Source organism: Scyliorhinus torazame, chromosome 6 (genome assembly GCF_047496885.1).
Source record: "Scyliorhinus torazame isolate Kashiwa2021f chromosome 6, sScyTor2.1, whole genome shotgun sequence".
Classification (NCBI taxonomy): Eukaryota; Metazoa; Chordata; class Chondrichthyes; order Carcharhiniformes; family Scyliorhinidae; genus Scyliorhinus; species Scyliorhinus torazame.
The window spans coordinates 140214582-140228177 of NC_092712.1; the positions used below are offsets into that span (position 1 = coordinate 140214582).

The 13596-nt window shown below is 46.1% G+C and overlaps 1 long non-coding RNA gene across 2 annotated transcripts in view; it reads right to left on the minus strand.

The window, feature by feature from the left end:
• Window positions 1-344: 344 nt before the first annotated feature.
• LOC140425740 (uncharacterized) overlaps window positions 345-13596 on the minus strand; it is a 63738-nt gene continuing 50486 nt past the window's right edge. For both annotated transcript variants that reach the window (XR_011947966.1, XR_011947967.1), the window contains exons 3-4: window positions 2199-2327; window positions 345-741 (exon numbers count right to left, since the gene is read on the minus strand). This is a non-coding gene — a long non-coding RNA (uncharacterized lncRNA). The remainder of the gene's footprint in view (window positions 742-2198; window positions 2328-13596) is intronic.

Here is a 13596-nt window from a genome sequence, read left to right on the forward strand (position 1 = left end):
AAGTTACTTTGAGGACAATTTGTCAAATATGATAGAATTGAAATAGTGAAGAAGATATCTTCAATTTTGATTAGTGCTTTTAAATAATATCAGTATTAGAGTTTGAGATAGTTAGCCATAGGGTGTCTAATCAATGTTTTCACTCGGCTCTATTGGTTGGTTGTTGTTGGCTACTTCAAATGATTTACTCTTTTCCCCATAATTTAATTCATGAAACTGATTACCAACATGGAAATGTTTAGTATCGTGAGGCAAGGCCCTATTTTCTTTGATCATTTATATGGATCCTGATCTTGGCTTTTATTACTACTGCTAAAGGTAAAGAAATATTAGTTTTCCTGGAAGAATATCTACAATAATGTTTTATTGAAACAACTTTGTTTAGTTGGTACATGCATGATTTGCATCAATACACAGGCGAGGGATATTAGGTTTGGTTGTTATCCTCCTTGCATTAATCACGCCATTTAACACATGGTATCATGCTTGAGGCACAAGTTCTATCATGCAAACAATGTTGAATAAAACAGAATAAATGCTTGTGTCACGAAAAGATGCAATTATTACTTCCAATTCCATATCTGTCTTTAGCCAATGATGACTCCACCCTTATGCCTGAAGGACCCTCTTCAAAGACATACTTTTTTGTCCGTTCTCATCATCCAAATCCCAGCACTTTGTGCATGTGAAAAAAATCTGTTTAATTGGCATCTTCCCAATCTTTCTCCATCTACATGCCACCTACAAAGAAATTGTAAAACAGTCTTTAATTGGCTTGCCTATTGATGCTGAATGCTATAAATTAACTTACAAAAGTCTCACAAACAAAAGCGGGAACATCTCTTTTAACACTCCCTGTCGCCAATATGTGTTTCCTTTTGCCTGCTGCAGAACTCTTACATTTTCAATGTTTTGCTGTGGTGGAATCTTTTTGAGCATCAGCTCATTTGTTTTGTTGCATTTTACACAAATACCTTTTGCTTAATGGTGGACCTCACAGATTGTGTAATGCACATTATTCAGTAGCTATTTGTTAACTCTCTTGAAAAGAATGAAAACATTTGAAGGGGTGATCTGCGATCCTTCACCCAGTAGGGAACATTACTTGCAAAGAGCGTAGGTTGAAGAGTGAATGTCAGAGCCCTATTTTCATCCCGTACATCCTGTGACTACAGCTCCCCACTGGGGAGTGCAGAGCCACTCCTTTGATAAAAATAATACTTAACAGGCTACATAAAATACATCTTTCTAAGAACAATCAGTGTTTTTCTGTACATTTAAATGGGGATTTAGTAAAGGACTATGGCAGATTGGAGAGCAGGTTGCAGAATCAATACTATAAATATTGGACTGCTCTCACTGTGCTACACTCTCATTTAGTTGTCTGGCGAAAAAGCTGATATTTATAATTCAAAAATTGAAAAAGTTACATAAATTATATATAATTGTACAGAAACTTGATTGAGCTTTAAGAGCTATGCTCGACAGACACTGCAGATGAAAATATTTAAGAACATTTAGCGCATGAGGGAAAGAATTCTGATATCATTTAGGTTACTCTTCGGAGATAATGGCTATGATTTAGTGGCCGCATTTGTTGTGGGCTCAAATCCCATAATGGCCGCTAAATCTCACGAGAGGCCCAAAATAGAATTTGTGCTGGCAAGGTTTTGGAATGCGACCTTCCCAGCCCTCCTCCGATGATAACTTCAGGTTCACACTTTAAGTGCCCTTCCTGTTTATTCTCTTATTTCCCTTTTCTTTTAGTTTGCCGTTATTATTTTTGATCCATGGGTGATTAATGGAGTCAAGCAGCAGAGAGCAGGAGGAATTCAGAAGTTACAGGAGAGAACATACTGTCTCTGCTAGTCTCTACTAGTTTGAACAGGAGTTTCAGACTTTTGGCACCCGAGAGGGAGATGGGGTGGGACTTGGTTTGATTGATTGGCTGGTGGCCAATGAATTGGCCAAAAAGGCAGTACACTGCCCAGTAACCAGTGGTGATTGGATCCTATCCCTGTGGGATGTTTCTCAGAGAACTGAGAGAGCAGTTGAGTCATAGACATAGGAAGACAGGGACCTGCTTTCTCTCCCTTTCCAGAAAGGCTGAGAGTGCTGCATCCCTGAAGCTGCAGAGAACCTGAATGCAGTGCTGTATTTCTGAAACTACAAAGTCTTGAATGAATCTACAGTAATACCTCAAACTGAAAGCAAATTTTGAAGAGGAGTAAGGTTCTAAAGACCACCATCTGAAACAAAGTCTCCCTTTTTCCTTTATTTTTGATTTGTTACTCCTTTCTTGCCTTCTGTGTTTGTCTGTCTTGTGCCTGTGTGTAGAAGGTGGGAGGCAAGTTAAAGTGGAGAATTAGGAATTAGATAATAGTTAACCAGTTGTATGTGCTGCATATTTCATTACAGTTCTTGTTAGTAATAAAAAGTAATTGTGTTTACATTTACAAACCTGGCGACTTTAATTATTTGCAACCAAAGGCCAAATACTTTGGGTATTTTCTAAGAATTATTGGTTAATTCATTTCTGTTGTGACTCTGGGTAAAGTGGGGCTGAAATTGACCATGCACAAGCCCAGGGTGACACCCACGAACAGCACGCTCCTGGGCTCCATACACTAGAATACATTATAGTATGCTTAGCAGGCCAACGCCGCTACTTTTGCCCTCAACGTATCTTCCCATCCATCAGCCTTGTTATCATGTCAGCATGGATCACTACTGCTCTTTAAAAATGGGAACCTGACACCTTGACCTTGAAGGTGAGTATGATTATTTCCACTGACCACCAGGGAGTTCAAGGGGATACAGGGCAGCTCTAGGAGAGTGGTTGAACATGAAGAGGGCACCTATTGGTGTCTGTGACTGAACTCACGGGGATGAGCAAGTCTGTTCTCGGTTGTCAGTAAGTCTGTTCTGAGTGCAATCTGAGACTGTTGCCGATGGTCAGTTTGTCTGTCCTCTGTGGTATTTGAGTCTGTTTTCTGTGGTGCTGGAGTCTCTCCTGGGTGGGTTTTAGAGTCCCCCCTCAGTGGTATTTCCAGGGGTATTTGAGGGCAGGGATTATGGGGTTGCGAGGGAGGAAGGGGTTGTCCTTAGTGCCTTGCAACCTGGCCAAATTGGCAGGGTGGCTGTGAGCCCAGAAGACAATGCTACTTGGAGCCCACTCCTTGTGGGTGGTAGGGATGGTACCTAAGATTAGCTATGCAGTGACATAATATTTGGAGGGATGGCAGCAATCGCTTACTGGTATGTGTCAGCAGGATGCCTATTAGCACTGCTTATGCCTAAAGGAGGAACCACTTGTACTCAGTTAGTATCCTGATCTTCATGCTTGTCACATTAATTGGTCGTCAGGAGTTCATGTTTCACACCATCCGCTCCCCTCATTTTCAAATCCAAGGCTGAGACTCAGCTTTAGATTTCAGGCCTACCAGCTGGTACCTTGAGTCAAAGAGTCATGGGACTCTCATCTTCCCAGGGTCCCCAACTCCTGTATGGCAGGTCTGAAATCTAAAGCTTGAGTCTCAGCCTCGGATCTGAAACTGTGGGGAGCTGATGGTGTGAAGGGTGAACTCCAGGTATTGCTTCCTTAATAATGGATTCTAACAATTTTCCAACAACAGATGTTAAAGTAACTGGTCTGTAATTTCCTGCATTCTGCCTCGCTCCCTTGTTGAACAAAGGTGTTACATTATCATTTTTCCAATCCACTGGAACCTTCCTGTGTCCGGGGAATTTTGGAACATTATAACCAATGGATCCACTCTCTCCGCTGCCACATCCTTTAACACCCCAGGATGTAGGCCATCAGGCCCTTGGGACTTGTCTGCCTTCAATCTCAATAGATTGTTGAGTATTTTTTCCCTATTGATGCTGATTGTTTTAAGTTCCACCTTTTCTATTACTCCTGAATTACTTGTTCCTATAGTGATGGTACTAATGTCCTTCACCGTGAAAACATTTAGCATTACCGCCCCAACTCTCCGGTTTCATCTTCCAAGGGACCAACATTCGCTTGCGCGACTCTTTTCCCTTTTATCTACTTATGGAAGCTTTTGCTATCCTTTTTGATATTTAGCGCTTGCTTTCTTTTGCAATATATGGCAGTTCTTTTTATAACTTTTTTAGTAACCCTTTGTTTCCGTTCAAAAGTTTCCCAATCTTCCAGCCTGACACTGGTCTTTGCAACATGGTATACCTTATTTAAGTGTCCTTACCCTCCTAGTTCAGCCATGGATATATTTCTACCCGTCTTACTGTCTTTCTTCCTCTCTGGAATGTATTTTAGTTGTGAGGAATTGAGTGTCTCCTTAAACAATTGCCACTGCTCCAGGGTCCCAGGTTCGATTCCGGCTTGGGTCACTGTCTGTGCAGAGTCTGCACATCCTCCCAGTGTGTGCGTGGGTTTCCTCCGGGTGCTCCGGTTTCCCCCCACAGTCCAAAGATGTGCAGGTTAGGTAGATTGGCCATGATAAATTACACCTTAGTGTCCAAAATTGCCCTTAGTGTTGGGTGGAGTTACTGGGTTATGGGGATAGGGTGGAGGTGTTGACCTTGGGTAGGGTGCTCTTTCCAAGAGCCGGTGCAGACTCGATGGGCCGAATGGCCTCCTTCTGCACTGTAAATTCTATGATAATCTATGATAATCTATGATCAGCTGTCCTACCTTTTAACCTTTCTGCCCATTCTACTCAACCCAAACCTGTCCTCAAGCCAATGTAATTTCCATTTGTTTAATTCCAGAATGCTACTGTGAGACTCCACTTTCTCGCCCCCAAACTGAATTTTGAATTTCATCATACTATAGCCACTATAATAATCTTTATTAGTGTCACAAGTAGGCTTACATTAACACTGCAATGAAGTTACTGTGAAAATCCCCTCGTCGCCACAGTCCGGCGCCTGTTCGGGTACACAGCGAGAGAATTCAGAATGTCCAATTCACCAAGCAAACATATCTTTTGGGACTTGTGGGAGGAAACCGGAGCACCCGGAGGAAACCCACGCAGACACGGGGAGAATGTGCAGACTCCGCACAGACAATGACCCAAGCCGGGAATCGAACCTGGGGCCCTGGTGCTGTGAAGCAACAGTGCTAACCACTGTGCTACCCCTGGTTTATACCGTGCCCTACTGCAGAACTACTGTTTGGGGACTTTTAGATTAGTCGTACCACGGACTTCTTCCCTTTGCTATTTCTCACTTCTACCCAGACTGATTGCACATCTTGATTGCCAGTGCTTACATTATTTCTCATTACAGCACTGATCCCTTTCTTCACGAGCAAAGCTACACCACCTCCTTTTCATTTCAGTTTATCTTTCCAAAATAATGATTACCCCTGGATGTTCAATTCCCATAGCTGCTCGCCTTGTACCCATGTCTCAGTAATCACCACCAATACATACCCTTTTCTCTCTATTTGCACTGTTAACACATTAATTTTGTTCCGAATGCTTCGTGCATCGAGATACAAAGCTTATAAATTTGTTCTGATCGCAGCATAATTCAGATGAAGACCACTCCATCGGAACAGGTCCCTCATTCCCCAGTACTGGTACCAATGAATTCGAACCCATTTCTCCCAATCAATCTTTAAGCCACGCATTTACCTCCAAACCCAATGCCAATTAGCTCATGGCTCAGGTAGTAATTCACAGATTATTACCTTTTTGGTTCTGCCTTTTAATTTAGCCCTTAGCTGCTCATATTCCCTAAGCAGAACCTCTGTCCTTGTTCTACCTATGTCATTGGTACCTACATGAACCATGACAACTGGATCTTTACCCTCCCACTCCACGTTTCTCTGCAGCCCACTCCAAGTTCCTCGGCAACTCAGATGAACCCTGGCACCAGGTAGGCAACACAGCCAAAGAAAAAGAACAAAGACCAAAGAAAAGTACAGCACAGGAACAGGCGCTTCGGCCCTCCAAGCATGCGCCAACCATGCTGCCCGTCTAAACTAAAATCTTCTACATTGCCGAGGTCCATATCCCTCTATTCCCATACTATTCATGTATTTGTCAAGTTGCCCCTTAAACGTCACTATCGTCCCTGCTTCCACCACCTCCTCCGGCAGCGAGTTCCAGGCACCTACTACTCTCTGTGTAAAAAACTTGCCTCGTACATCTCCTCTGAACCTTGCCCCTCGCACCTTAAACCTATGCCCACTAGTAATTGACCACTCAACCCTGGGAAAAAGTATCTGACTATCCACCCTGTCTATGCCCCTCATAATTTTGTAGACCTCTATCAGTTCGCCCCTCAACCTCCGTCGTTCCAGTGAGAACAAACCGAGTTTATTCAACCGCTCCTCATGGCTAATGCTCTCCATACCAGGCAACATCCTGGTAAATCTCTTCTGCACCCGCTCTAAAGCCTCCACATCCTTCTGGTAGTGTGGCAACCAGAATTGAACACTATACTGAAAGTGTGGCCTAACTATGGTTCTATAAACTGCAACATGACTTGCCAATTTTTATTTTCAATGCCCTGGCCAATGAAGGCAAGCATGCCATATACCTTCTCAACCTGTGTTGCCCCTCTCAGTGACCTGTGGACCTGTACACCTAGATATCTCTGACTGTCAATACTCTTGAGGGTTCTACCATTCACTGTATATTCCCTACCTGTATTAGGCCTTCAAAATGCATTACCTCACATTTGTCCGGATTAAACTCCATCTGCCATCTCTCCGCCCAAGTCCCCAGACGATCTAAATCCTGCTGTAAAAGCCTGCTAGAGCCTTCGGGACTCTTGATCCTTGTCACAGAGATCAGTGTCTATGTCCTGAACTATAGTATGCCCCATTTTTCTCTTCCCCCCCCCCCCCCGCCACAACTGGAATGGCTCCCTGTCCCACGGTGCTGTGGTCAGATTGTTCAACCTCCCTGCTGTCCCAGTTTCTGTCCACACAGGGAGCAAGAATTTTGAACCTGATGGATAAGACCAAAGGCTCCTGCAACCATACCTCCCGGATCCCTCTACCTGCCTCACTTACAGCCGTACCCTCCGGTCGTGCAACCCAAAAGTGGAAAACAAAAGTGATATTTAATACAGTTCAAAATAACATTGAAACAAAAGTCAGTGTGCCACAGATCTAAGTGCCAAACAGCGTCCATGTCCATGATGTGCAACAACAATTTCTTAACTTTACGAACATTCCCAATACATCTAGATGTGTTCCACGATCCTTGGCGGAGGTGGCCTGCTGTCTATCATGCCCTGATGCCTGGGATGCCCTTGGCAAGTGTCCTCTGGTGGATGGGACCTGGAGGTCACCAGCCTACTTGCAGGTGGCACAGGAGTTGTTGTGCCACCTTGTTCTGTCTGCTGCTCTGAGGAGGCCTGGTCTCTGTAAGGGGAAGTCTAATAGGCTGGACATTCCTAAGGCCTCCTAAATGGAAAAACCAGGCGATACACCAGTGGATCCTCCTCCCTTTGGGTGCTTGTGGACTGCTGGGCCAATCCATGGGATAGAGGGGCAGCTGGAGTGAGATCCTGAAGGCCCACCATCCTCTGGTGCTGGATGCCCACAGTTTCAGCACCATGTAGTTGATGCCTTAATCAATCGAGATCATGCCCTGAACTATCAATTTCATCGTCTGAGCCGTGGAGCTCATGGAGTGAGCCACGTTTTGGACAGCTTCTCTCATGGATCTGGTGTCATTCCCAGGCTCCTCACTGCAGTCACCACCCTTGCAGTGTTGGCCTGGGTGCCTTGCATTGCCGGCACAATCTCCTGTGAGTGAAGGATTTGGGACGCACTTTCCTGGTATGCCTGCCTCTGCATTTTATCTCCACAGCTGAGGAATGAATGAGGTCAGAGGCCTGGCACCTGGCTGTGGCACAGCTGAAGTCTGGGATCCAGCAGACCTCCGAAGTCCGATCATAGAATTTACAGTGCAGAAGGAGGCCATTCGGCCTATTGCGCCTGCACTGGCCCTTGAAAAGGGCACCCTACCCAACCCACACCTCCACCCTATCCCCGTACCCCAGTAATGTTATCTAAGCTTTTTTTTGGACACTGAGGGCAATTTAGCATGGCTAATCCACCTAATCTGCACATCTTTGGACTGTGGGAGGAAACCAGAGCACCCGGAGGGAACCCACGCAGACACGGGGGAATGTACAGACTCCACACAGACAGTGACCTAAGCGTGAATCGAACCTGGGAACCTGGCGCTGTGAAACAACAGTGTTAACCACTGTGCTACCGAGCCACCCTGGGACATTCTTGCCTCCACCTGATGTGCATGCATCAGCAAAGAAGCCCTCACCAGATAGCGACCCTGAAGCTAGTATGCCAAGATCGCCTACTGATGTGTGTCTCTGTACTGGTGGAGGGTGCAGGTGACAACTGTGATGCTTCTTTGGTGTCCACCACCAACATTTCCTCAGAGCTCTGGTGATCCCCTGGTATAAGATCCTTGCTGGTGGATGGGCCAGACGGTTGATTTTCCACCAAGGAAATGCACTTGGTATTAGTGCGTGGCCAGGGCAATGGTTTGGGCGAGCCAACGCTTACATGAGTTTGGGCAGATGGTAAGAAAGTGCAAAGGCTCTTTACTGCTGGCATGGTGGCACGGTAGTTAGCACTGTTGCCTCATAGCACCAAGGATCCGGACACCAGATCCATGAGAGAAGTTGTCCCATTTTAATGTGCCGATTCCCGAGGTACCCGGGGCTTTGCGATTTATCCCCTTTGCCTCAGAGACCTTGAACGAGTGCCGTTCAGCACTGATGTCCCCAAATGGGGACCAGACAGAATGGCACTCGCGGGGGTCTCCCAGGGAATCGGAAGCCCCAAGCTGCAGGCCCTTTGGATAGGATGGTGCCCTGATGCTGCTGGTGCCACCTGGGCACCTTGGCGATGCCCCTGATGTAAGGCAAGTCGCATTTTATAGCCATGTGTTTCTCAGTGCTGCGAGTGCCGGGAAACACGTGGCTAAACGTGCTTACTTCGGGACCTTGTTCCCAATTAGCGCTCACTTAATGGTGTTACCAGGAAGAGGGAAAGGTCTGAAAGTGAGGAAGCACCATCCAGCACTTGGATAAGCCCAGAAAGGAGCGAGGACATTGCTGGTGAAATCGCATTAGAGGTGTCACAGCTGATACCTGCACCCTTCACCAGCCTAGAGACACACACCAGGGTGGGTATTACTTCTGGCTTAGGAAGGGTCTCACATTCTAGTAATCACTGCAGCAGGAGGAGGCAAGGTTAGTCTCACTCACCGCCATGAAGAGAGATGCTGAGGATGAGGCATCTGTGATGTTTATGCTCAATAACGGGCCTCTGGAAATGGCTTTCCAATAGATCTGGAGAAGCAGCAAGAGACGGGAAAATCAGGCAGAGATGTCAGAGACCCTCAATAGGGTGGCACGTGACACGGAGGTGTCCACCAGCTGATAGCTGATGAAGCGGTGCCAATTGTTTAAACATCAAGGTCCCCATGGGGAGGTCTCCATGGAGACGCTGCTCTAGCAGAGTCTGCAGGAGAGGTGCGTAGACCTGCACTCATCATTGTAGCAACAGGTGAACTTCTGTTGCGGCTGTGCGAGAAAGGGAGTGGCACCTCAACTTTCCTCCAGGTGCCACTTACCTTCAGGGAATCAAGCAGGGGAACTCATGAACCCAAAGGGATGTGGGGTGGTCGTTAGGTACCCCTGGGACCTCCATTCAGATAATGATGACTTGCCTTTCCAAATCCCCCTTTTCCTGTGACCCCTTCAGCCTCATCCTCGGTGACCGCAGAGGAAGCAGCTGCCACACAACAGGACAGCCAAAAGTTGGGAGTCCTCCAGACCTCGGGTCTCCAGGGAATAGCCCCCGAGATCATCCAACACAACCGGGCTAAATAGTCAGCAGGTTGCCTCCAAACCTATTGCGGATGCTGGGGAAGCACTTATAAGAAGTGGCAGGGAAATTTTGAATTCAGAAATTCTGAATTCGCAAGTGGCTGCACCGGTGACACTTTAGTAACTATAGTTCACTTTGAGATAGCTCTTATTAAGCATGCACTGCCCTATCTTCCTTAAAATCCCACCCCATAACAATAGACATGCCATTAGGGGAGGCGGTGGAATAGTGGTAATGTTGCTGGACTAGTTATCAAGAGACCCAGGGTAATGATCTGGGTACTCGGGTGCGAATCCCACCATGTCTGGTGATGGAATTTAAACTCAGGAAAATATCTCGAATTAAAAGTCTAATGATGACCACGAAACCATTGTCGATTGTTGTGAAAACCCATCTGGTTCAATATGTTCTTTAAGGAAGGAAATCTGCCATCCTTACCTGGTCTGGCCAACATGTGACTCCAGACCCACAGCAATGTGGTTGGCTCTTAAATGCCCATTGAAGTGACCGCGCAAGCCACTCAGTTGTGTTCAACTGCTTCAGAAAAGGAATGAAACCAGACGGACCACCCGGCATTGAACCAGACACCGGAAACGTCAACGGCAAACCCAACCATGTCAATCCTGCAAAGTCGTCCTCACGAACATCTGGGGATTGTGTCAAAGTTGGTTGAGCTGTCTCACAGACTGACATAGTCATACTTAAGAATCATACCTTAAAACAATGTCCCAGACATCACTATTACCATTCCTGAATATGTCTTGTCGCACAGACAGTGGTACAGTTGGGAGGGAGTTGCCTGGGTGTCCTCAACATCAACTCTGGACCCCACAAGGTCTCTCGGGTTCAGGTTAAACATGGTCAATGAAACCTCTTGCTTATTACCACATATTGGCCACCATCAGCTGATAAATCAGTACTCCTCCATGTTTAACACCACTTGGAGGAAGCACTGAGGGTGGAAAGGGAGCAGAATATGCTCTGGGTGGGGGACTTCAATGTCCATCACCAGAAGTGTCTTGGTAGTACCATCACAGACCGAGCTGGCCGGTCCTGAAGGACATAGCTGTAGACGAGGACTGCAAGATTTAGTGAGAGGGAAGAATTGAGGGAGATCAACATTAGTAGAGAAATCGTGCTGTGGAAATTGATGGGATTTAAGGCGGATAAAACCAGGGCCTGATAATCTACATCCCAGAGTGTTTAAGGAAGTGTCTCTAGAAATAGTGGATACATTGGTGGTTATCTTCCATTCCATAGACTCTGAAGCAGTCCTTGTAGATGGGAGGTTAGCTAATGTCACTCCATTATTCAAAACGGGAGGTAGAGAGAAAATAGGGAATTATAGACCAGTAAGCCTAATGTAGTGGGGAAAATTCTTGAATACATTACTAAGGACTTTATAGCGGAGCATTTAGAAAACAGTGGTAGGATCATACAGAGTCAGCATGGATTGATGAAGGGGAAATCATGCTTGACAAATCTGTTGGAATTCTTTGAAGATGTAATGAGTTGACAAGGGGGAGCCAGTTGATGTGGTATATTTGGACTTTCAGAAGCATTTGACAAAGTCCCGCTTATGAGATTATCATTCAAGATTAATGTACATGGGGCTGGGGGAAGTGTATTGAGATGAATAGAAAACTGGTTGGCAGAAAGGAAACAAAGAGTAGGAATTAATGGGTACTTTTCAAATTGGCAGGCAATAACTAGTGGGGTGCAACAGGGATCGCTGCTGGGACCCCAGCTATTCACAATATATATTAATGATTTGGACGAGGGAACAAAATCTAACGTCTCAAAGTTTGCAGATGATACCAAGTTGGGTGGGAGAATGAACTATGACAAGAATGCAGAGATCCTTCAGCATGATCTGGACAGGTTGGATAAGTGGGCAAATTAATGGCAGATGCAGTATAATTTGGATTAATGTGAGGTTATTCACTTTGGAAGCAAAAACAAGAAGATATATTACTACCTGAATGGTTGTAAATTGGGAGAGGGGAGTGTGCAGCGGGACCTGGGTGTCCTTGTGCACCAGTCGCTGAAGGTAAGCATGCAGGTGCAGCAGGCGGCAAAGAAGGCAAATGGTATGTTGGCCTTCATTGCGAGAGGTTTCGAGTACAGGAGCAGGGATGTGATGTTGCAATTACACAGGGCCTTGGTGAGGCCACACCTGGAGTATTGTGTGCAGTTTTGGTCTCCTTATCTGAGGAAGGAAGTTCTTGCTCTCGAGCGTGTGCGGCGAAGGTTTACCAGACTGATTCAGGGGATGGCGGGACTGACGTATGAGGAGAGATTGACTAGGTTAGGATTGATTTTGCTGCAGTTCAGACGAATGAGGGAAGATCTCATATAGACTTATAAAATTCTATCAGGACTAGAAAGGGTTGATGCAGGGAGGATGGTCCCGATGGTGGGTGTGTCCAGAACCAGGGGTCACAGTCTGAGGATTAGGGGTAGACCATTAAGGACAGAGATGAGGAGACATTTTTTCACCCAAAAAATGGTGAGCCTGTGGAATTCATTACCACAGGAAATAGTTGAGGCTACGATATTGAAGACATTCAAGAGGCAGCTAGATATGGCACTGAAGGCGAATGGGATCATTTACAGGGAAAAAGCAGACAATTGTGTTGGACGATCAGCCATGATCGTGATAAATGGCGGAGCAAGCTTGAAGGGCCAAATGTCCTCCTCCTGCTCCCATCTTCTATGTTTCTATGCAGCACGTGGTGAGGGGGCAACAAGTGGGAAAAACATACTTGACCTCATTCTCACCAATCTGCCTGCTGCAGATGCATCTGTCCATGACAGTATCGGTAGAAGTGATAACCGCACAGTTCTTGAGAGACAAAGTCCTGTCTTCACATTGAGGATACCGTCCACCATGTTGTGTGGCGCTACCACCTTGTTAAATGAGATAGATGATAGATTTCGAACTGATCTAACAACTCAAGACTGGGTATACATGAGCCACTGTGGGCCAACATCAGCAGCAGAATTGTATTCAACCACAATCTGCAACCTCATGGCCTGGCATATCTCTCCCTCTATCATTACCACCAAGCCAGGGGATCAACCCTGTTTCAATGAAGAGTGCAGGAGAGCATGCCAGGAGCAACATCAGGCACACCAAAAAATTAGGTGCCAACCTGGTGAAGCTACAACATTGGACTACTTGTGTGCCAAACAGCATAAGCAGCAAGTATTAGACAGAGCTAAGCAATTGTACAACCAGCACATCAGATCTAAGCTCTGCAGTCCTGCCACATCCAACCGTGAATGATGGTGGACAATTAAACAACTCACTGGAGGAGGAGGGTCCACAATTATCCGCAGTTGCAATGATGGAGGAGCCCAGCACCTATGTGCAAAAGACAAGGCTGAGACATTCGCAACAATCTTCAGCCAGAAGTGCCGAGTGGCTGATCCATTTTTGTCTCCTCCGGAGGTCTCCAGCATCACAGATGTCAGTCTTCAGCCAATCAGATTCTCTCCACGTGATATCAAGAAACAGCTGAAGGCACCGTGTACTGCAAAGGCTATGTGCCCTGACAATATCCCAGCAATACTACTGAAGACTTGTGTTCCAGAACATGCCACACCCCAAGCCAAGCTGTTCCAGTACATCTACAACACTGGCATCCACCCGGCAATGTGGGAAATGGTCCAGGTGTGTCCTGTACACAAAAAACAGGGCAAATCCAACCGAGCCAATTACT